General features: G+C 39.6%; 18 non-coding genes across 18 annotated transcripts; all 18 read left to right on the plus strand.

Moving 5' to 3' along the window:
• The first annotated feature begins 450 nt into the window (after positions 1–450).
• LOC140024270 (5S ribosomal RNA) lies at positions 451–569 on the plus strand. Its single transcript, XR_011828243.1, has one exon. It is a non-coding gene; the product is annotated as a 5S ribosomal RNA (ribosomal RNA).
• A 1124-nt stretch (positions 570–1693) lies between these two features.
• On the plus strand, positions 1694–1812 carry LOC140029992 (5S ribosomal RNA). The gene has a single exon (XR_011833906.1). It is a non-coding gene; the product is annotated as a 5S ribosomal RNA (ribosomal RNA).
• Positions 1813–2947: 1135 nt separating this feature from the next.
• LOC140024281 (5S ribosomal RNA) lies at positions 2948–3066 on the plus strand. Its single transcript, XR_011828254.1, has one exon. It is a non-coding gene; the product is annotated as a 5S ribosomal RNA (ribosomal RNA).
• Positions 3067–4201: 1135 nt separating this feature from the next.
• Positions 4202–4320, plus strand: LOC140024292 (5S ribosomal RNA). The gene has a single exon (XR_011828265.1). It is a non-coding gene; the product is annotated as a 5S ribosomal RNA (ribosomal RNA).
• A 1125-nt stretch (positions 4321–5445) lies between these two features.
• Positions 5446–5564, plus strand: LOC140024303 (5S ribosomal RNA). Its single transcript, XR_011828276.1, has one exon. It is a non-coding gene; the product is annotated as a 5S ribosomal RNA (ribosomal RNA).
• Positions 5565–6689: 1125 nt separating this feature from the next.
• On the plus strand, positions 6690–6808 carry LOC140024314 (5S ribosomal RNA). The gene has a single exon (XR_011828287.1). It is a non-coding gene; the product is annotated as a 5S ribosomal RNA (ribosomal RNA).
• Positions 6809–7933: 1125 nt separating this feature from the next.
• On the plus strand, positions 7934–8052 carry LOC140029866 (5S ribosomal RNA). Its single transcript, XR_011833781.1, has one exon. It is a non-coding gene; the product is annotated as a 5S ribosomal RNA (ribosomal RNA).
• Positions 8053–9178: 1126 nt separating this feature from the next.
• Positions 9179–9297, plus strand: LOC140024325 (5S ribosomal RNA). Its single transcript, XR_011828298.1, has one exon. It is a non-coding gene; the product is annotated as a 5S ribosomal RNA (ribosomal RNA).
• Positions 9298–10432: 1135 nt separating this feature from the next.
• Positions 10433–10551, plus strand: LOC140029867 (5S ribosomal RNA). The gene has a single exon (XR_011833782.1). It is a non-coding gene; the product is annotated as a 5S ribosomal RNA (ribosomal RNA).
• Positions 10552–11676: 1125 nt separating this feature from the next.
• LOC140029868 (5S ribosomal RNA) lies at positions 11677–11795 on the plus strand. The gene has a single exon (XR_011833783.1). It is a non-coding gene; the product is annotated as a 5S ribosomal RNA (ribosomal RNA).
• A 1135-nt stretch (positions 11796–12930) lies between these two features.
• LOC140029993 (5S ribosomal RNA) lies at positions 12931–13049 on the plus strand. The gene has a single exon (XR_011833907.1). It is a non-coding gene; the product is annotated as a 5S ribosomal RNA (ribosomal RNA).
• A 1135-nt stretch (positions 13050–14184) lies between these two features.
• LOC140024337 (5S ribosomal RNA) lies at positions 14185–14303 on the plus strand. Its single transcript, XR_011828310.1, has one exon. It is a non-coding gene; the product is annotated as a 5S ribosomal RNA (ribosomal RNA).
• Positions 14304–15438: 1135 nt separating this feature from the next.
• LOC140024348 (5S ribosomal RNA) lies at positions 15439–15557 on the plus strand. The gene has a single exon (XR_011828321.1). It is a non-coding gene; the product is annotated as a 5S ribosomal RNA (ribosomal RNA).
• A 1124-nt stretch (positions 15558–16681) lies between these two features.
• On the plus strand, positions 16682–16800 carry LOC140029994 (5S ribosomal RNA). The gene has a single exon (XR_011833908.1). It is a non-coding gene; the product is annotated as a 5S ribosomal RNA (ribosomal RNA).
• A 1135-nt stretch (positions 16801–17935) lies between these two features.
• On the plus strand, positions 17936–18054 carry LOC140024359 (5S ribosomal RNA). Its single transcript, XR_011828332.1, has one exon. It is a non-coding gene; the product is annotated as a 5S ribosomal RNA (ribosomal RNA).
• A 1125-nt stretch (positions 18055–19179) lies between these two features.
• LOC140024370 (5S ribosomal RNA) lies at positions 19180–19298 on the plus strand. The gene has a single exon (XR_011828343.1). It is a non-coding gene; the product is annotated as a 5S ribosomal RNA (ribosomal RNA).
• Positions 19299–20433: 1135 nt separating this feature from the next.
• LOC140031494 (5S ribosomal RNA) lies at positions 20434–20552 on the plus strand. The gene has a single exon (XR_011835416.1). It is a non-coding gene; the product is annotated as a 5S ribosomal RNA (ribosomal RNA).
• A 1125-nt stretch (positions 20553–21677) lies between these two features.
• Positions 21678–21796, plus strand: LOC140024381 (5S ribosomal RNA). Its single transcript, XR_011828354.1, has one exon. It is a non-coding gene; the product is annotated as a 5S ribosomal RNA (ribosomal RNA).
• Positions 21797–22028: the final 232 nt, after the last annotated feature.

The raw sequence follows: 22028 nt of genomic DNA on the forward strand, positions 1-22028 counted from the left end.
AGAAATTGATTTTATTAGAAATTACAGTGATAAATTAATAAATTAAAATTAAGTTTCGGGTCATTTCGGGTCGACCCGCCGCCCCGTAAACCTGAAATTTTCGGGTTCGGGTCAGCATACCTGACCCGTCACGGGTTGGCGGGTCGGGGTTCGGGTCAACAGATTTTCTGGCGGGTCTGTTGACCCGAACCCGACCCGCCAACCTGATTTGGACCCGAATTGCCACCCCTAACTGCAAGCGTGAAGGATTGATTTCATGATAATTTAGAGTTGCGGGATGAGGGAAAAAAACAGGGTGCAAATCAATAACAAAAAAAAATATAAAGTAAATAAATAAAAGGATAAGAGGAAAATGCTTGAATTGACGCTTAAAATGAATTTCGGTCTAGAAAAGCCACACTGCTTCGCAGGACGGGGTAGTTTAAAAGAATAAAGCGAAAGGAACATGGCGGGTGCGATCATACCAGCACTAATGCACCGGATCCCATCAGAACTCCGAAGTTAAGCGTGCTTGGGCGAGAGTAGTACTAGGATGGGTGACCCCCTGGGAAGTCCTCGTGTTGCACCCCTCTCTTTTTTGTTTCGAAATCCAAATTTCCTATTCGTTCTTTATCCTGTAGTAATTTAGCTCCGTCGGAACGATTGCTTAATATTTTGCTTCTTGTCGAAGCGTGAAGGAGGATCTGAAGGCGCGAGACAAATCAGGAACGGTACGGCTCGATCAAAGCCCGGATCGTCGCTCAAATTTGTCGGCGCAAATGTATCACCGCAACTAGGGGTGGCAATTTTCGACACGACCTGAAAACACGACACGAACCTAACACGAAATTAATGGGTTTGGGTTGAGGTTTCGGGAATTCGGGTCAGAATCGGGTTGGACCCGATGAACCCGAAAAGAAAACCGGTCGATTTCGGGTCAACCCGTGGTGACCTGATATGACCCGTTTACGAATTAAAAATAATTTAATAAACATAAAATAATTTTATCTAACTAAACTAAGTTATTCTTTTTTTCAAAGGCATTAATTACTTAATCCTAAACGAATTTATTTAATTTGTGTGAAGTTGAAATTATTATACTTGGACAAATAATATATTATATTATTTTTCACTTTTGTATTGTTTTAATTTATTTTATATTTTGCTTGGGATAAAACACTTTTACGGTGTTTAATTTATTTTAGATTTGATTTGGAATCATTTATTTAAATTTTTATTACTTGATTATGTAATTAGTTTTGTGAGAAATTGATTTTATTAGAAATTACAGTGATAAATTAATAAATTAAAATTAAGTTTCGGGTCATTTCGGGTCGACCCGCCGCCCCGTAAACCTGAAATTTTCGGGTTCGGGTCAGCATACCTGACCCGTCACGGGTTGGCGGGTCGGGGTTCGGGTCAACAGATTTTCTGGCGGGTCTGTTGACCCGAACCCGACCCGCCAACCTGATTTGGACCCGAATTGCCACCCCTAACTGCAAGCGTGAAGGATTGATTTCATGATAATTTAGAGTTGCGGGATGAGGGAAAAAAACAGGGTGCAAATCAATAACAAAAAAAAATATAAAGTAAATAAATAAAAGGATAAGAGGAAAATGCTTGAATTGACGCTTAAAATGAATTTCGGTCTAGAAAAGCCACACTGCTTCGCAGGACGGGGTAGTTTAAAAGAATAAAGCGAAAGGAACATGGCGGGTGCGATCATACCAGCACTAATGCACCGGATCCCATCAGAACTCCGAAGTTAAGCGTGCTTGGGCGAGAGTAGTACTAGGATGGGTGACCCCCTGGGAAGTCCTCGTGTTGCATCCCTCTCTTTTTTGTTTCGAAATCCAAATTTCCTATTCGTTCTTTATCCTGTAGTAATTTAGCTCCGTCGGAACGATTGCTTAATATTTTGCTTCTTGTCGAAGCGTGAAGGAGGATCTGAAGGCGCGAGACAAATCAGGAACGGTACGGCTCGATCAAAGCCCGGATCGTCGCTCAAATTTGTCGGCGCAAATGTATCACCGCAACTAGGGGTGGCAATTTTCGACACGACCTGAAAACACGACACGAACCTAACACGAAATTAATGGGTTTGGGTTGAGGTTTCGGGAATTCGGGTCAGAATCGGGTTGGACCCGATGAACCCGAAAAGAAAACCGGTCGATTTCGGGTCAACCCGTGGTGACCTGATATGACCCGATATGACCCGTTTACGAATTAAAAATAATTTAATAAACATAAAAATAATTTTATCTAACTAAACTAAGTTATTCTTTTTTTCAAAGGCATTAATTACTTAATCCTAAACAAATTTATTTAATTTGTGTGAAGTTGAAATTATTATACTTGGACAAATAATATATTATATTATTTTTCACTTTTGTATTGTTTTAATTTATTTTATATTTTGCTTGGGATAAAACACTTTTACGGTGTTTAATTTATTTTAGATTTGATTTGGAATCATTTATTTAAATTTTTATTACTTGATTATGTAATTAGTTTTGTGAGAAATTGATTTTATCAGAAATTACAGTGATAAATTAATAAATTAAAATTAAGTTTCGGGTCATTTCGGGTCGACCCGCCGCCCCGTAAACCTGAAATTTTCGGGTTCGGGTCAGCATACCTGACCCGTCACGGGTTGGCGGGTCGGGGTTCGGGTCAACAGATTTTCTGGCGGGTCTGTTGACCCGAACCCGACCCGCCAACCTGATTTGGACCCGAATTGCCACCCCTAACTGCAAGCGTGAAGGATTGATTTCATGATAATTTAGAGTTGCGGGATGAGGGAAAAAAACAGGGTGCAAATCAATAACAAAAAAAAATATAAAGTAAATAAATAAAAGGATAAGAGGAAAATGCTTGAATTGACGCTTAAAATGAATTTCGGTCTAGAAAAGCCACACTGCTTCGCAGGACGGGGTAGTTTAAAAGAATAAAGCGAAAGGAACATGGCGGGTGCGATCATACCAGCACTAATGCACCGGATCCCATCAGAACTCCGAAGTTAAGCGTGCTTGGGCGAGAGTAGTACTAGGATGGGTGACCCCCTGGGAAGTCCTCGTGTTGCACCCCTCTCTTTTTTGTTTCGAAATCCAAATTTCCCATTCGTTCTTTATCCTGTAGTAATTTAGCTCCGTCGGAACGATTGCTTAATATTTTGCTTCTTGTCGAAGCGTGAAGGAGGATCTGAAGGCGCGAGACAAATCAGGAACGGTACGGCTCGATCAAAGCCCGGATCGTCGCTCAAATTTGTCGGCGCAAATGTATCACCGCAACTAGGGGTGGCAATTTTCGACACGACCTGAAAACACGACACGAACCTAACACGAAATTAATGGGTTTGGGTTGAGGTTTCGGGAATTCGGGTCAGAATCGGGTTGGACCCGATGAACCCGAAAAGAAAACCGGTCGATTTCGGGTCAACCCGTGGTGACCTGATATGACCCGATATGACCCGTTTACGAATTAAAAATAATTTAATAAACATAAAAATAATTTTATCTAACTAAACTAAGTTATTCTTTTTTTCAAAGGCATTAATTACTTAATCCTAAACGAATTTATTTAATTTGTGTGAAGTTGAAATTATTATACTTGGACAAATAATATATTATATTATTTTTCACTTTTGTATTGTTTTAATTTATTTTATATTTTGCTTGGGATAAAACACTTTTACGGTGTTTAATTTATTTTAGATTTGATTTGGAATCATTTATTTAAATTTTTATTACTTGATTATGTAATTAGTTTTGTGAGAAATTGATTTTATTAGAAATTACAGTGATAAATTAATAAATTAAAATTAAGTTTCGGGTCATTTCGGGTCGACCCGCCGCCCCGTAAACCTGAAATTTTCGGGTTCGGGTCAGCATACCTGACCCGTCACGGGTTGGCGGGTCGGGGTTCGGGTCAACAGATTTTCTGGCGGGTCTGTTGACCCGAACCCGACCCGCCAACCTGATTTGGACCCGAATTGCCACCCCTAACTGCAAGCGTGAAGGATTGATTTCATGATAATTTAGAGTTGCGGGATGAGGGAAAAAAACAGGGTGCAAATCAATAACAAAAAAAAATATAAAGTAAATAAATAAAAGGATAAGAGGAAAATGCTTGAATTGACGCTTAAAATGAATTTCGGTCTAGAAAAGCCACACTGCTTCGCAGGACGGGGTAGTTTAAAAGAATAAAGCGAAAGGAACATGACGGGTGCGATCATACCAGCACTAATGCACCGGATCCCATCAGAACTCCGAAGTTAAGCGTGCTTGGGCGAGAGTAGTACTAGGATGGGTGACCCCCTGGGAAGTCCTCGTGTTGCACCCCTTTCTTTTTTGTTTCGAAATCCAAATTTCCTATTCGTTCTTTATCCTGTAGTAATTTAGCTCCGTCGGAACGATTGCTTAATATTTTGCTTCTTGTCGAAGCGTGAAGGAGGATCTGAAGGCGCGAGACAAATCAGGAACGGTACGGCTCGATCAAAGCCCGGATCGTCGCTCAAATTTGTCGGCGCAAATGTATCACCGCAACTAGGGGTGGCAATTTTCGACACGACCTGAAAACACGACACGAACCTAACACGAAATTAATGGGTTTGGGTTGAGGTTTCGGGAATTCGGGTCAGAATCGGGTTGGACCCGATGAACCCGAAAAGAAAACCGGTCGATTTCGGGTCAACCCGTGGTGACCTGATATGACCCGTTTACGAATTAAAAATAATTTAATAAACATAAAAATAATTTTATCTAACTAAACTAAGTTATTCTTTTTTTCAAAGGCATTAATTACTTAATCCTAAACGAATTTATTTAATTTGTGTGAAGTTGAAATTATTATACTTGGACAAATAATATATTATATTATTTTTCACTTTTGTATTGTTTTAATTTATTTTATATTTTGCTTGGGATAAAACACTTTTACGGTGTTTAATTTATTTTAGATTTGATTTGGAATCATTTATTTAAATTTTTATTACTTGATTATGTAATTAGTTTTGTGAGAAATTGATTTTATTAGAAATTACAGTGATAAATTAATAAATTAAAATTAAGTTTCGGGTCATTTCGGGTCGACCCGCCGCCCCGTAAACCTGAAATTTTCGGGTTCGGGTCAGCATACCTGACCCGTCACGGGTTGGCGGGTCGGGGTTCGGGTCAACAGATTTTCTGGCGGGTCTGTTGACCCGAACCCGACCCGCCAACCTGATTTGGACCCGAATTGCCACCCCTAACTGCAAGCGTGAAGGATTGATTTCATGATAATTTAGAGTTGCGGGATGAGGGAAAAAAACAGGGTGCAAATCAATAACAAAAAAAAATATAAAGTAAATAAATAAAAGGATAAGAGGAAAATGCTTGAATTGACGCTTAAAATGAATTTCGGTCTAGAAAAGCCACACTGCTTCGCAGGACGGGGTAGTTTAAAAGAATAAAGCGAAAGGAACATGGCGGGTGCGATCATACCAGCACTAATGCACCGGATCCCATCAGAACTCCGAAGTTAAGCGTGCTTGGGCGAGAGTAGTACTAGGATGGGTGACCCCCTGGGAAGTCCTCGTGTTGCACCCCTCTCTTTTTTGTTTCGAAATCCAAATTTCCTATTCGATCTTTATCCTGTAGTAATTTAGCTCCGTCGGAACGATTGCTTAATATTTTGCTTCTTGTCGAAGCGTGAAGGAGGATCTGAAGGCGCGAGACAAATCAGGAACGGTACGGCTCGATCAAAGCCCGGATCGTCGCTCAAATTTGTCGGCGCAAATGTATCACCGCAACTAGGGGTGGCAATTTTCGACACGACCTGAAAACACGACACGAACCTAACACGAAATTAATGGGTTTGGGTTGAGGTTTCGGGAATTCGGGTCAGAATCGGGTTGGACCCGATGAACCCGAAAAGAAAACCGGTCGATTTCGGGTCAACCCGTGGTGACCTGATATGACCCGTTTACGAATTAAAAATAATTTAATAAACATAAAAATAATTTTATCTAACTAAACTAAGTTATTCTTTTTTTCAAAGGCATTAATTACTTAATCCTAAACGAATTTATTTAATTTGTGTGAAGTTGAATTTATTATACTTGGACAAATAATATATTATATTATTTTTCACTTTTGTATTGTTTTAATTTATTTTATATTTTGCTTGGGATAAAACACTTTTACGGTGTTTAATTTATTTTAGATTTGATTTGGAATCATTTATTTAAATTTTTATTACTTGATTATGTAATTAGTTTTGTGAGAAATTGATTTTATTAGAAATTACAGTGATAAATTAATAAATTAAAATTAAGTTTCGGGTCATTTCGGGTCGACCCGCCGCCCCGTAAACCTGAAATTTTCGGGTTCGGGTCAGCATACCTGACCCGTCACGGGTTGGCGGGTCGGGGTTCGGGTCAACAGATTTTCTGGCGGGTCTGTTGACCCGAACCCGACCCGCCAACCTGATTTGGACCCGAATTGCCACCCCTAACTGCAAGCGTGAAGGATTGATTTCATGATAATTTAGAGTTGCGGGATGAGGGAAAAAAACAGGGTGCAAATCAATAAAAAAAAAAAATATAAAGTAAATAAATAAAAGGATAAGAGGAAAATGCTTGAATTGACGCTTAAAATGAATTTCGGTCTAGAAAAGCCACACTGCTTCGCAGGACGGGGTAGTTTAAAAGAATAAAGCGAAAGGAACATGGCGGGTGCGATCATACCAGCACTAATGCACCGGATCCCATCAGAACTCCGAAGTTAAGCGTGCTTGGGCGAGAGTAGTACTAGGATGGGTGACCCCCTGGGAAGTCCTCGTGTTGCACCCCTCTCTTTTTTGTTTCGAAATCCAAATTTCCTATTCGTTCTTTATCCTGTAGTAATTTAGCTCCGTCGGAACGATTGCTTAATATTTTGCTTCTTGTCGAAGCGTGAAGGAGGATCTGAAGGCGCGAGACAAATCAGGAACGGTACGGCTCGATCAAAGCCCGGATCGTCGCTCAAATTTGTCGGCGCAAATGTATCACCGCAACTAGGGGTGGCAATTTTCGACACGACCTGAAAACACGACACGAACCTAACACGAAATTAATGGGTTTGGGTTGAGGTTTCGGGAATTCGGGTCAGAATCGGGTTGGACCCGATGAACCCGAAAAGAAAACCGGTCGATTTCGGGTCAACCCGTGGTGACCTGATATGACCCGTTTACGAATTAAAAATAATTTAATAAACATAAAAATAATTTTATCTAACTAAACTAAGTTATTCTTTTTTTCAAAGGCATTAATTACTTAATCCTAAACGAATTTATTTAATTTGTGTGAAGTTGAAATTATTATACTTGGACAAATAATATATTATATTATTTTTCACTTTTGTATTGTTTTAATTTATTTTATATTTTGCTTGGGATAAAACACTTTTACGGTGTTTAATTTATTTTAGATTTGATTTGGAATCATTTATTTAAATTTTTATTACTTGATTATGTAATTAGTTTTGTGAGAAATTGATTTTATCAGAAATTACAGTGATAAATTAATAAATTAAAATTAAGTTTCGGGTCATTTCGGGTCGACCCGCCGCCCCGTAAACCTGAAATTTTCGGGTTCGGGTCAGCATACCTGACCCGTCACGGGTTGGCGGGTCGGGGTTCGGGTCAACAGATTTTCTGGCGGGTCTGTTGACCCGAACCCGACCCGCCAACCTGATTTGGACCCGAATTGCCACCCCTAACTGCAAGCGTGAAGGATTGATTTCATGATAATTTAGAGTTGCGGGATGAGGGAAAAAAACAGGGTGCAAATCAATAACAAAAAAAAATATAAAGTAAATAAATAAAAGGATAAGAGGAAAATGCTTGAATTGACGCTTAAAATGAATTTCGGTCTAGAAAAGCCACACTGCTTCGCAGGACGGGGTAGTTTAAAAGAATAAAGCGAAAGGAACATGGCGGGTGCGATCATACCAGCACTAATGCACCGGATCCCATCAGAACTCCGAAGTTAAGCGTGCTTGGGCGAGAGTAGTACTAGGATGGGTGACCCCTTGGGAAGTCCTCGTGTTGCACCCCTCTCTTTTTTGTTTCGAAATCCAAATTTCCTATTCGTTCTTTATCCTGTAGTAATTTAGCTCCGTCGGAACGATTGCTTAATATTTTGCTTCTTGTCGAAGCGTGAAGGAGGATCTGAAGGCGCGAGACAAATCAGGAACGGTACGGCTCGATCAAAGCCCGGATCGTCGCTCAAATTTGTCGGCGCAAATGTATCACCGCAACTAGGGGTGGCAATTTTCGACACGACCTGAAAACACGACACGAACCTAACACGAAATTAATGGGTTTGGGTTGAGGTTTCGGGAATTCGGGTCAGAATCGGGTTGGACCCGATGAACCCGAAAAGAAAACCGGTCGATTTCGGGTCAACCCGTGGTGACCTGATATGACCCGTTTACGAATTAAAAATAATTTAATAAACATAAAAATAATTTTATCTAACTAAACTAAGTTATTCTTTTTTTCAAAGGCATTAATTACTTAATCCTAAACGAATTTATTTAATTTGTGTGAAGTTGAAATTATTATACTTGGACAAATAATATATTATATTATTTTTCACTTTTGTATTGTTTTAATTTATTTTATATTTTGCTTGGGATAAAACACTTTTACGGTGTTTAATTTATTTTAGATTTGATTTGGAATCATTTATTTAAATTTTTATTACTTGATTATGTAATTAGTTTTGTGAGAAATTGATTTTATCAGAAATTACAGTGATAAATTAATAAATTAAAATTAAGTTTCGGGTCATTTCGGGTCGACCCCGCCGCCCCGTAAACCTGAAATTTTCGGGTTCGGGTCAGCATACCTGACCCATCACGGGTTGGCGGGTCGGGGTTCGGGTCAACAGATTTTCTGGCGGGTCTGTTGACCCGAACCCGACCCGCCAACCTGATTTGGACCCGAATTGCCACCCCTAACTGCAAGCGTGAAGGATTGATTTCATGATAATTTAGAGTTGCGGGATGAGGGAAAAAAACAGGGTGCAAATCAATAACAAAAAAAAATATAAAGTAAATAAATAAAAGGATAAGAGGAAAATGCTTGAATTGACGCTTAAAATGAATTTCGGTCTAGAAAAGCCACACTGCTTCGCAGGACGGGGTAGTTTAAAAGAATAAAGCGAAAGGAACATGGCGGGTGCGATCATACCAGCACTAATGCACCGGATCCCATCAGAACTCCGAAGTTAAGCGTGCTTGGGCGAGAGTAGTACTAGGATGGGTGACCCCCTGGGAAGTCCTCGTGTTGCACCCCTCTCTTTTTTGTTTCGAAATCCAAATTTCCTATTCGTTCTTTATCCTGTAGTAATTTAGCTCCGTCGGAACGATTGCTTAATATTTTGCTTCTTGTCGAAGCGTGAAGGAGGATCTGAAGGCGCGAGACAAATCAGGAACGGTACGGCTCGATCAAAGCCCGGATCGTCGCTCAAATTTGTCGGCGCAAATGTATCACCGCAACTAGGGGTGGCAATTTTCGACACGACCTGAAAACACGACACGAACCTAACACGAAATTAATGGGTTTGGGTTGAGGTTTCGGGAATTCGGGTCAGAATCGGGTTGGACCCGATGAACCCGAAAAGAAAACCGGTCGATTTCGGGTCAACCCGTGGTGACCTGATATGACCCGATATGACCCGTTTACGAATTAAAAATAATTTAATAAACATAAAAATAATTTTATCTAACTAAACTAAGTTATTCTTTTTTTCAAAGGCATTAATTACTTAATCCTAAACGAATTTATTTAATTTGTGTGAAGTTGAAATTATTATACTTGGACAAATAATATATTATATTATTTTTCACTTTTGTATTGTTTTAATTTATTTTATATTTTGCTTGGGATAAAACACTTTTACGGTGTTTAATTTATTTTAGATTTGATTTGGAATCATTTATTTAAATTTTTATTACTTGATTATGTAATTAGTTTTGTGAGAAATTGATTTTATCAGAAATTACAGTGATAAATTAATAAATTAAAATTAAGTTTCGGGTCATTTCGGGTCGACCCGCCGCCCCGTAAACCTGAAATTTTCGGGTTCGGGTCAGCATACCTGACCCGTCACGGGTTGGCGGGTCGGGGTTCGGGTCAACAGATTTTCTGGCGGGTCTGTTGACCCGAACCCGACCCGCCAACCTGATTTGGACCCGAATTGCCACCCCTAACTGCAAGCGTGAAGGATTGATTTCATGATAATTTAGAGTTGCGGGATGAGGGAAAAAAACAGGGTGCAAATCAATAACAAAAAAAAATATAAAGTAAATAAATAAAAGGATAAGAGGAAAATGCTTGAATTGACGCTTAAAATGAATTTCGGTCTAGAAAAGCCACACTGCTTCGCAGGACGGGGTAGTTTAAAAGAATAAAGCGAAAGGAACATGGCGGGTGCGATCATACCAGCACTAATGCACCGGATCCCATCAGAACTCCGAAGTTAAGCGTGCTTGGGCGAGAGTAGTACTAGGATGGGTGACCCCTTGGGAAGTCCTCGTGTTGCACCCCTCTCTTTTTTGTTTCGAAATCCAAATTTCTTATTCGTTCTTTATCCTGTAGTAATTTAGCTCCGTCGGAACGATTGCTTAATATTTTGCTTCTTGTCGAAGCGTGAAGGAGGATCTGAAGGCGCGAGACAAATCAGGAACGGTACGGCTCGATCAAAGCCCGGATCGTCGCTCAAATTTGTCGGCGCAAATGTATCACCGCAACTAGGGGTGGCAATTTTCGACACGACCTGAAAACACGACACGAACCTAACACGAAATTAATAGGTTTGGGTTGAGGTTTCGGGAATTCGGGTCAGAATCGGGTTGGACCCGATGAACCCGAAAAGAAAACCGGTCGATTTCGGGTCAACCCGTGGTGACCTGATATGACCCGTTTACGAATTAAAAATAATTTAATAAACATAAAAATAATTTTATCTAACTAAACTAAGTTATTCTTTTTTTCAAAGGCATTAATTACTTAATCCTAAACGAATTTATTTAATTTGTGTGAAGTTGAAATTATTATACTTGGACAAATAATATATTATATTATTTTTCACTTTTGTATTGTTTTAATTTATTTTATATTTTGCTTGGGATAAAACACTTTTACGGTGTTTAATTTATTTTAGATTTGATTTGGAATCATTTATTTAAATTTTTATTACTTGATTATGTAATTAGTTTTGTGAGAAATTGATTTTATCAGAAATTACAGTGATAAATTAATAAATTAAAATTAAGTTTCGGGTCATTTCGGGTCGACCCGCCGCCCCGTAAACCTGAAATTTTCGGGTTCGGGTCAGCATACCTGACCCGTCACGGGTTGGCGGGTCGGGGTTCGGGTCAACAGATTTTCTGGCGGGTCTGTTGACCCGAACCCGACCCGCCAACCTGATTTGGACCCGAATTGCCACCCCTAACTGCAAGCGTGAAGGATTGATTTCATGATAATTTAGAGTTGCGGGATGAGGGAAAAAAACAGGGTGCAAATCAATAACAAAAAAAAATATAAAGTAAATAAATAAAAGGATAAGAGGAAAATGCTTGAATTGACGCTTAAAATGAATTTCGGTCTAGAAAAGCCACACTGCTTCGCAGGACGGGGTAGTTTAAAAGAATAAAGCGAAAGGAACATGGCGGGTGCGATCATACCAGCACTAATGCACCGGATCCCATCAGAACTCCGAAGTTAAGCGTGCTTGGGCGAGAGTAGTACTAGGATGGGTGACCCCTTGGGAAGTCCTCGTGTTGCACCCCTCTCTTTTTTGTTTCGAAATCCAAATTTCCTATTCGTTCTTTATCCTGTAGTAATTTAGCTCCGTCGGAACGATTGCTTAATATTTTGCTTCTTGTCGAAGCGTGAAGGAGGATCTGAAGGCGCGAGACAAATCAGGAACGGTACGGCTCGATCAAAGCCCGGATCGTCGCTCAAATTTGTCGGCGCAAATGTATCACCGCAACTAGGGGTGGCAATTTTCGACACGACCTGAAAACACGACACGAACCTAACACGAAATTAATGGGTTTGGGTTGAGGTTTCGGGAATTCGGGTCAGAATCGGGTTGGACCCGATGAACCCGAAAAGAAAACCGGTCGATTTCGGGTCAACCCGTGGTGACCTGATATGACCCGATATGACCCGTTTACGAATTAAAAATAATTTAATAAACATAAAAATAATTTTATCTAACTAAACTAAGTTATTCTTTTTTTCAAAGGCATTAATTACTTAATCCTAAACGAATTTATTTAATTTGTGTGAAGTTGAAATTATTATACTTGGACAAATAATATATTATATTATTTTTCACTTTTGTATTGTTTTAATTTATTTTATATTTTGCTTGGGATAAAACACTTTTACGGTGTTTAATTTATTTTAGATTTGATTTGGAATCATTTATTTAAATTTTTATTACTTGATTATGTAATTAGTTTTGTGAGAAATTGATTTTATTAGAAATTACAGTGATAAATTAATAAATTAAAATTAAGTTTCGGGTCATTTCGGGTCGACCCGCCGCCCCGTAAACCTGAAATTTTCGGGTTCGGGTCAGCATACCTGACCCGTCACGGGTTGGCGGGTCGGGGTTCGGGTCAACAGATTTTCTGGCGGGTCTGTTGACCCGAACCCGACCCGCCAACCTGATTTGGACCCGAATTGCCACCCCTAACTGCAAGCGTGAAGGATTGATTTCATGATAATTTAGAGTTGCGGGATGAGGGAAAAAAACAGGGTGCAAATCAATAACAAAAAAAAATATAAAGTAAATAAATAAAAGGATAAGAGGAAAATGCTTGAATTGACGCTTAAAATGAATTTCGGTCTAGAAAAGCCACACTGCTTCGCAGGACGGGGTAATTTAAAAGAATAAAGCGAAAGGAACATGGCGGGTGCGATCATACCAGCACTAATGCACCGGATCCCATCAGAACTCCGAAGTTAAGCGTGCTTGGGCGAGAGTAGTACTAGGATGGGTGACCCCCTGGGAAGTCCTCGTGTTGCATCCCTCTCTTTTTTGTTTCGAAATCCAAATTTCCTATTCGTTCTTTATCCTGTAGTAATTTAGCTCCGTCGGAACGATTGCTTAATATTTTGCTTCTTGTCGAAGCGTGAAGGAGGATCTGAAGGCGCGAGACAAATCAGGAACGGTACGGCTCGATCAAAGCCCGGATCGTCGCTCAAATTTGTCGGCGCAAATGTATCACCGCAACTAGGGGTGGCAATTTTCGACACGACCTGAAAACACGACACGAACCTAACACGAAATTAATGGGTTTGGGTTGAGGTTTCGGGAATTCGGGTCAGAATCGGGTTGGACCCGATGAACCCGAAAAGAAAACCGGTCGATTTCGGGTCAACCCGTGGTGACCTGATATGACCCGATATGACCCGTTTACGAATTAAAAATAATTTAATAAACATAAAAATAATTTTATCTAACTAAACTAAGTTATTCTTTTTTTCAAAGGCATTAATTACTTAATTCTAAACGAATTTATTTAATTTGTGTGAAGTTGAAATTATTATACTTGGACAAATAATATATTATATTATTTTTCACTTTTGTATTGTTTTAATTTATTTTATATTTTGCTTGGGATAAAACACTTTTACGGTGTTTAATTTATTTTAGATTTGATTTGGAATCATTTATTTAAATTTTTATTACTTGATTATGTAATTAGTTTTGTGAGAAATTGATTTTATCAGAAATTACAGTGATAAATTAATAAATTAAAATTAAGTTTCGGGTCATTTCGGGTCGACCCGCCGCCCCGTAAACCTGAAATTTTCGGGTTCGGGTCAGCATACCTGACCCGTCACGGGTTGGCGGGTCGGGGTTCGGGTCAACAGATTTTCTGGCGGGTCTGTTGACCCGAACCCGACCCGCCAACCTGATTTGGACCCGAATTGCCACCCCTAACTGCAAGCGTGAAGGATTGATTTCATGATAATTTAGAGTTGCGGGATGAGGGAAAAAAACAGGGTGCAAATCAATAACAAAAAAAAATATAAAGTAAATAAATAAAAGGATAAGAGGAAAATGCTTGAATTGACGCTTAAAATGAATTTCGGTCTAGAAAAGCCACACTGCTTCGCAGGACGGGGTAATTTAAAAGAATAAAGCGAAAGGAACATGGCGGGTGCGATCATACCAGCACTAATGCACCGGATCCCATCAGAACTCCGAAGTTAAGCGTGCTTGGGCGAGAGTAGTACTAGGATGGGTGACCCCCTGGGAAGTCCTCGTGTTGCACCCCTCTCTTTTTTGTTTCGAAATCCAAATTTCCTATTCGTTCTTTATCCTGTAGTAATTTAGCTCCGTCGGAACGATTGCTTAATATTTTGCTTCTTGTCGAAGCGTGAAGGAGGATCTGAAGGCGCGAGACAAATCAGGAACGGTACGGCTCGATCAAAGCCCGGATCGTCGCTCAAATTTGTCGGCGCAAATGTATCACCGCAACTAGGGGTGGCAATTTTCGACACGACCTGAAAACACGACACGAACCTAACACGAAATTAATGGGTTTGGGTTGAGGTTTCGGGAATTCGGGTCAGAATCGGGTTGGACCCGATGAACCCGAAAAGAAAACCGGTCGATTTCGGGTCAACCCGTGGTGACCTGATATGACCCGATATGACCCGTTTACGAATTAAAAATAATTTAATAAACATAAAAATAATTTTATCTAACTAAACTAAGTTATTCTTTTTTTCAAAGGCATTAATTACTTAATCCTAAACGAATTTATTTAATTTGTGTGAAGTTGAAATTATTATACTTGGACAAATAATATATTATATTATTTTTCACTTTTGTATTGTTTTAATTTATTTTATATTTTGCTTGGGATAAAACACTTTTACGGTGTTTAATTTATTTTAGATTTGATTTGGAATCATTTATTTAAATTTTTATTACTTGATTATGTAATTAGTTTTGTGAGAAATTGATTTTATTAGAAATTACAGTGATAAATTAATAAATTAAAATTAAGTTTCGGGTCATTTCGGGTCGACCCGCCGCCCCGTAAACCTGAAATTTTCGGGTTCGGGTCAGCATACCTGACCCGTCACGGGTTGGCGGGTCGGGGTTCGGGTCAACAGATTTTCTGGCGGGTCTGTTGACCCGAACCCGACCCGCCAACCTGATTTGGACCCGAATTGCCACCCCTAACTGCAAGCGTGAAGGATTGATTTCATGATAATTTAGAGTTGCGGGATGAGGGAAAAAAACAGGGTGCAAATCAATAACAAAAAAAAATATAAAGTAAATAAATAAAAGGATAAGAGGAAAATGCTTGAATTGACGCTTAAAATGAATTTCGGTCTAGAAAAGCCACACTGCTTCGCAGGACGGGGTAGTTTAAAAGAATAAAGCGAAAGGAACATGGCGGGTGCGATCATACCAGCACTAATGCACCGGATCCCATCAGAACTCCGAAGTTAAGCGTGCTTGGGCGAGAGTAGTACTAGGATGGGTGACCCCCTGGGAAGTCCTCGTGTTGCACCCCTCTCTTTTTTGTTTCGAAATCCAAATTTCCTATTCGTTCTTTATCCTGTAGTAATTTAGCTCCGTCGGAACGATTGCTTAATATTTTGCTTCTTGTCGAAGCGTGAAGGAGGATCTGAAGGCGCGAGACAAATCAGGAACGGTACGGCTCGATCAAAGCCCGGATCGTCGCTCAAATTTGTCGGCGCAAATGTATCACCGCAACTAGGGGTGGCAATTTTCGACACGACCTGAAAACACGACACGAACCTAACACGAAATTAATGGGTTTGGGTTGAGGTTTCGGGAATTCGGGTCAGAATCGGGTTGGACCCGATGAACCCGAAAAGAAAACCGGTCGATTTCGGGTCAACCCGTGGTGACCTGATATGACCCGTTTACGAATTAAAAATAATTTAATAAACATAAAATAATTTTATCTAACTAAACTAAGTTATTCTTTTTTTCAAAGGCATTAATTACTTAATCCTAAACGAATTTATTTAATTTGTGTGAAGTTGAAATTATTATACTTGGACAAATAATATATTATATTATTTTTCACTTTTGTATTGTTTTAATTTATTTTATATTTTGCTTGGGATAAAACACTTTTACGGTGTTTAATTTATTTTAGATTTGATTTGGAATCATTTATTTAAATTTTTATTACTTGATTATGTAATTAGTTTTGTGAGAAATTGATTTTATTAGAAATTACAGTGATAAATTAATAAATTAAAATTAAGTTTCGGGTCATTTCGGGTCGACCCGCCGCCCCGTAAACCTGAAATTTTCGGGTTCGGGTCAGCATACCTGACCCGTCACGGGTTGGCGGGTCGGGGTTCGGGTCAACAGATTTTCTGGCGGGTCTGTTGACCCGAACCCGACCCGCCAACCTGATTTGGACCCGAATTGCCACCCCTAACTGCAAGCGTGAAGGATTGATTTCATGATAATTTAGAGTTGCGGGATGAGGGAAAAAAACAGGGTGCAAATCAATAACAAAAAAAAATATAAAGTAAATAAATAAAAGGATAAGAGGAAAATGCTTGAATTGACGCTTAAAATGAATTTCGGTCTAGAAAAGCCACACTGCTTCGCAGGACGGGGTAGTTTAAAAGAATAAAGCGAAAGGAACATGGCGGGTGCGATCATACCAGCACTAATGCACCGGATCCCATCAGAACTCCGAAGTTAAGCGTGCTTGGGCGAGAGTAGTACTAGGATGGGTGACCCCCTGGGAAGTCCTCGTGTTGCATCCCTCTCTTTTTTGTTTCGAAATCCAAATTTCCTATTCGTTCTTTATCCTGTAGTAATTTAGCTCCGTCGGAACGATTGCTTAATATTTTGCTTCTTGTCGAAGCGTGAAGGAGGATCTGAAGGCGCGAGACAAATCAGGAACGGTACGGCTCGATCAAAGCCCGGATCGTCGCTCAAATTTGTCGGCGCAAATGTATCACCGCAACTAGGGGTGGCAATTTTCGACACGACCTGAAAACACGACACGAACCTAACACGAAATTAATGGGTTTGGGTTGAGGTTTCGGGAATTCGGGTCAGAATCGGGTTGGACCCGATGAACCCGAAAAGAAAACCGGTCGATTTCGGGTCAACCCGTGGTGACCTGATATGACCCGATATGACCCGTTTACGAATTAAAAATAATTTAATAAACATAAAAATAATTTTATCTAACTAAACTAAGTTATTCTTTTTTTCAAAGGCATTAATTACTTAATCCTAAACGAATTTATTTAATTTGTGTGAAGTTGAAATTATTATACTTGGACAAATAATATATTATATTATTTTTCACTTTTGTATTGTTTTAATTTATTTTATATTTTGCTTGGGATAAAACACTTTTACGGTGTTTAATTTATTTTAGATTTGATTTGGAATCATTTATTTAAATTTTTATTACTTGATTATGTAATTAGTTTTGTGAGAAATTGATTTTATCAGAAATTACAGTGATAAATTAATAAATTAAAATTAAGTTTCGGGTCATTTCGGGTCGACCCGCCGCCCCGTAAACCTGAAATTTTCGGGTTCGGGTCAGCATACCTGACCCGTCACGGGTTGGCGGGTCGGGGTTCGGGTCAACAGATTTTCTGGCGGGTCTGTTGACCCGAACCCGACCCGCCAACCTGATTTGGACCCGAATTGCCACCCCTAACTGCAAGCGTGAAGGATTGATTTCATGATAATTTAGAGTTGCGGGATGAGGGAAAAAAACAGGGTGCAAATCAATAACAAAAAAAAATATAAAGTAAATAAATAAAAGGATAAGAGGAAAATGCTTGAATTGACGCTTAAAATGAATTTCGGTCTAGAAAAGCCACACTGCTTCGCAGGACGGGGTAGTTTAAAAGAATAAAGCGAAAGGAACATGGCGGGTGCGATCATACCAGCACTAATGCACCGGATCCCATCAGAACTCCGAAGTTAAGCGTGCTTGGGCGAGAGTAGTACTAGGATGGGTGACCCCCTGGGAAGTCCTCGTGTTGCACCCCTCTCTTTTTTGTTTCGAAATCCAAATTTCCTATTCGATCTTTATCCTGTAGTAATTTAGCTCCGTCGGAACGATTGCTTAATATTTTGCTTCTTGTCGAAGCGTGAAGGAGGATCTGAAGGCGCGAGACAAATCAGGAACGGTACGGCTCGATCAAAGCCCGGATCGTCGCTCAAATTTGTCGGCGCAAATGTATCACCGCAACTAGGGGTGGCAATTTTCGACACGACCTGAAAACACGACACGAACCTAACACGAAATTAATGGGTTTGGGTTGAGGTTTCGGGAATTCGGGTCAGAATCGGGTTGGACCCGATGAACCCGAAAAGAAAACCGGTCGATTTCGGGTCAACCCGTGGTGACCTGATATGACCCGTTTACGAATTAAAAATAATTTAATAAACATAAAAATAATTTTATCTAACTAAACTAAGTTATTCTTTTTTTCAAAGGCATTAATTACTTAATCCTAAACGAATTTATTTAATTTGTGTGAAGTTGAATTTATTATACTTGGACAAATAATATATTATATTATTTTTCACTTTTGTATTGTTTTAATTTATTTTATATTTTGCTTGGGATAAAACACTTTTACGGTGTTTAATTTATTTTAGATTTGATTTGGAATCATTTATTTAAATTTTTATTACTTGATTATGTAATTAGTTTTGTGAGAAATTGATTTTATTAGAAATTACAGTGATAAATTAATAAATTAAAATTAAGTTTCGGGTCATTTCGGGTCGACCCGCCGCCCCGTAAACCTGAAATTTTCGGGTTCGGGTCAGCATACCTGACCCGTCACGGGTTGGCGGGTCGGGGTTCGGGTCAACAGATTTTCTGGCGGGTCTGTTGACCCGAACCCGACCCGCCAACCTGATTTGGACCCGAATTGCCACCCCTAACTGCAAGCGTGAAGGATTGATTTCATGATAATTTAGAGTTGCGGGATGAGGGAAAAAAACAGGGTGCAAATCAATAACAAAAAAAAATATAAAGTAAATAAATAAAAGGATAAGAGGAAAATGCTTGAATTGACGCTTAAAATGAATTTCGGTCTAGAAAAGCCACACTGCTTCGCAGGACGGGGTAGTTTAAAAGAATAAAGCGAAAGGAACATGGCGGGTGCGATCATACCAGCACTAATGCACCGGATCCCATCAGAACTCCGAAGTTAAGCGTGCTTGGGCGAGAGTAGTACTAGGATGGGTGACCCCCTGGGAAGTCCTCGTGTTGCACCCCTCTCTTTTTTGTTTCGAAATCCAAATTTCCTATTCGTTCTTTATCCTGTAGTAATTTAGCTCCGTCGGAACGATTGCTTAATATTTTGCTTCTTGTCGAAGCGTGAAGGAGGATCTGAAGGCGCGAGACAAATCAGGAACGGTACGGCTCGATCAAAGCCCGGATCGTCGCTCAAATTTGTCGGCGCAAATGTATCACCGCAACTAGGGGTGGCAATTTTCGACACGACCTGAAAACACGACACGAACCTAACACGAAATTAATGGGTTTGGGTTGAGGTTTCGGGAATTCGGGTCAGAATCGGGTTGGACCCGATGAACCCGAAAAGAAAACCGGTCGATTTCGGGTCAACCCGTGGTGACCTGATATGACCCGATATGACCCGTTTACGAATTAAAAATAATTTAATAAACATAAAAATAATTTTATCTAACTAAACTAAGTTATTCTTTTTTTCAAAGGCATTAATTACTTAATCCTAAACGAATTTATTTAATTTGTGTGAAGTTGAAATTATTATACTTGGACAAATAATATATTATATTATTTTTCACTTTTGTATTGTTTTAATTTATTTTATATTTTGCTTGGGATAAAACACTTTTACGGTGTTTAATTTATTTTAGATTTGATTTGGAATCATTTATTTAAATTTTTATTACTTGATTATGTAATTAGTTTTGTGAGAAATTGATTTTATTAGAAATTACAGTGATAAATTAATAAATTAAAATTAAGTTTCGGGTCATTTCGGGTCGACCCGCCGCCCCGTAAACCTGAAATTTTCGGGTTCGGGTCAGCATACCTGACCCGTCACGGGTTGGCGGGTCGGGGTTCGGGTCAACAGATTTTCTGGCGGGTCTGTTGACCCGAACCCGACCCGCCAACCTGATTTGGACCCGAATTGCCACCCCTAACTGCAAGCGTGAAGGATTGATTTCATGATAATTTAGAGTTGCGGGATGAGGGAAAAAAACAGGGTGCAAATCAATAACAAAAAAAAATATAAAGTAAATAAATAAAAGGATAAGAGGAAAATGCTTGAATTGACGCTTAAAATGAATTTCGGTCTAGAAAAGCCACACTGCTTCGCAGGACGGGGTAGTTTAAAAGAATAAAGCGAAAGGAACATGGCGGGTGCGATCATACCAGCACTAATGCACCGGATCCCATCAGAACTCCGAAGTTAAGCGTGCTTGGGCGAGAGTAGTACTAGGATGGGTGACACCCTGGGAAGTCCTCGTGTTGCACCCCTCTCTTTTTTGTTTCGAAATCCAAATTTCCTATTCGTTCTTTATCCTGTAGTAATTTAGCTCCGTCGGAACGATTGCTTAATATTTTGCTTCTTGTCGAAGCGTGAAGGAGGATCTGAAGGCGCGAGACAAATCATGAACGGTACGGCTCGATCAAAGCCCGGATCGTCGCTCAAATTTGTCGGCGCAAATGTATCACCGCAACTAGGGGTGGCAATTTTCGACACGACCTGAAAACACGACACGAACCTAACACGAAATTAATGGGTTTGGGTTGAGGTTTCGGGAATTCGGGTCAGAATCGGGTTGGACCCGATGAACCCGAAAAGAAAACCGGTCGATTTCGGGTCAACCCGTGGTGACCTGATATGACCCGTTTACGAATTAAAAATAATTTAATAAACATAAAAATAATTTTATCTAACTAAACTAAGTTATTCTTTTTTTCAAAGGCATTAATTACTTAATCCTAAACGAATTTATTTAATTTGTGTGAAGTTGAATTTATTATACTTGGACAAATAATATATTATATTATTTTTCACTTTTGTATTGTTTTAATTTATTTTATATTTTGCTTGGGATAAAACACTTTTACGGTGTTTAATTTATTTTAGATTTGATTTGGAATCATTTATTTAAATTTTTATTACTTGATTATGTAATTAGTTTTGTGAGAAATTGATTTTATTAGAAATTACAGTGATAAATTAATAAATTAAAATTAAGTTTCGGGTCATTTCGGGTCGACCCGCCGCCCCGTAAACCTGAAATTTTCGGGTTCGGGTCAGCATACCTGACCCGTCACGGGTTGGCGGGTCGGGGTTCGGGTCAACAGATTTTCTGGCGGGTCTGTTGACCCGAACCCGACCCGCCAACCTGATTTGGACCCGAATTGCCACCCCTAACTGCAAGCGTGAAGGATTGATTTCATGATAATTTAGAGTTGCGGGATGAGGGAAAAAAACAGGGTGCAAATCAATAACAAAAAAAAATATAAAGTAAATAAATAAAAGGATAAGAGGAAAATGCTTGAATTGACGCTTAAAATGAATTTCGGTCTAGAAAAGCCACACTGCTTCGCAGGACGGGGTAGTTTAAAAGAATAAAGCGAAAGGAACATGGCGGGTGCGATCATACCAGCACTAATGCACCGGATCCCATCAGAACTCCGAAGTTAAGCGTGCTTGGGCGAGAGTAGTACTAGGATGGGTGACCCCCTGGGAAGTCCTCGTGTTGCACCCCTCTCTTTTTTGTTTCGAAATCCAAATTTCCTATTCGTTCTTTATCCTGTAGTAATTTAGCTCCGTCGGAACGATTGCTTAATATTTTGCTTCTTGTCGAAGCGTGAAGGAGGATCTGAAGGCGCGAGACAAATCAGGAACGGTACGGCTCGATCAAAGCCCGGATCGTCGCTCAAATTTGTCGGCGCAAATGTATCACCGCAACTAGGGGTGGCAATTTTCGACACGACCTG

This window comes from Coffea arabica, chromosome 11e, assembly GCF_036785885.1.
Source record: "Coffea arabica cultivar ET-39 chromosome 11e, Coffea Arabica ET-39 HiFi, whole genome shotgun sequence".
NCBI lineage: Eukaryota > Viridiplantae > Streptophyta > Magnoliopsida > Gentianales > Rubiaceae > Coffea > Coffea arabica.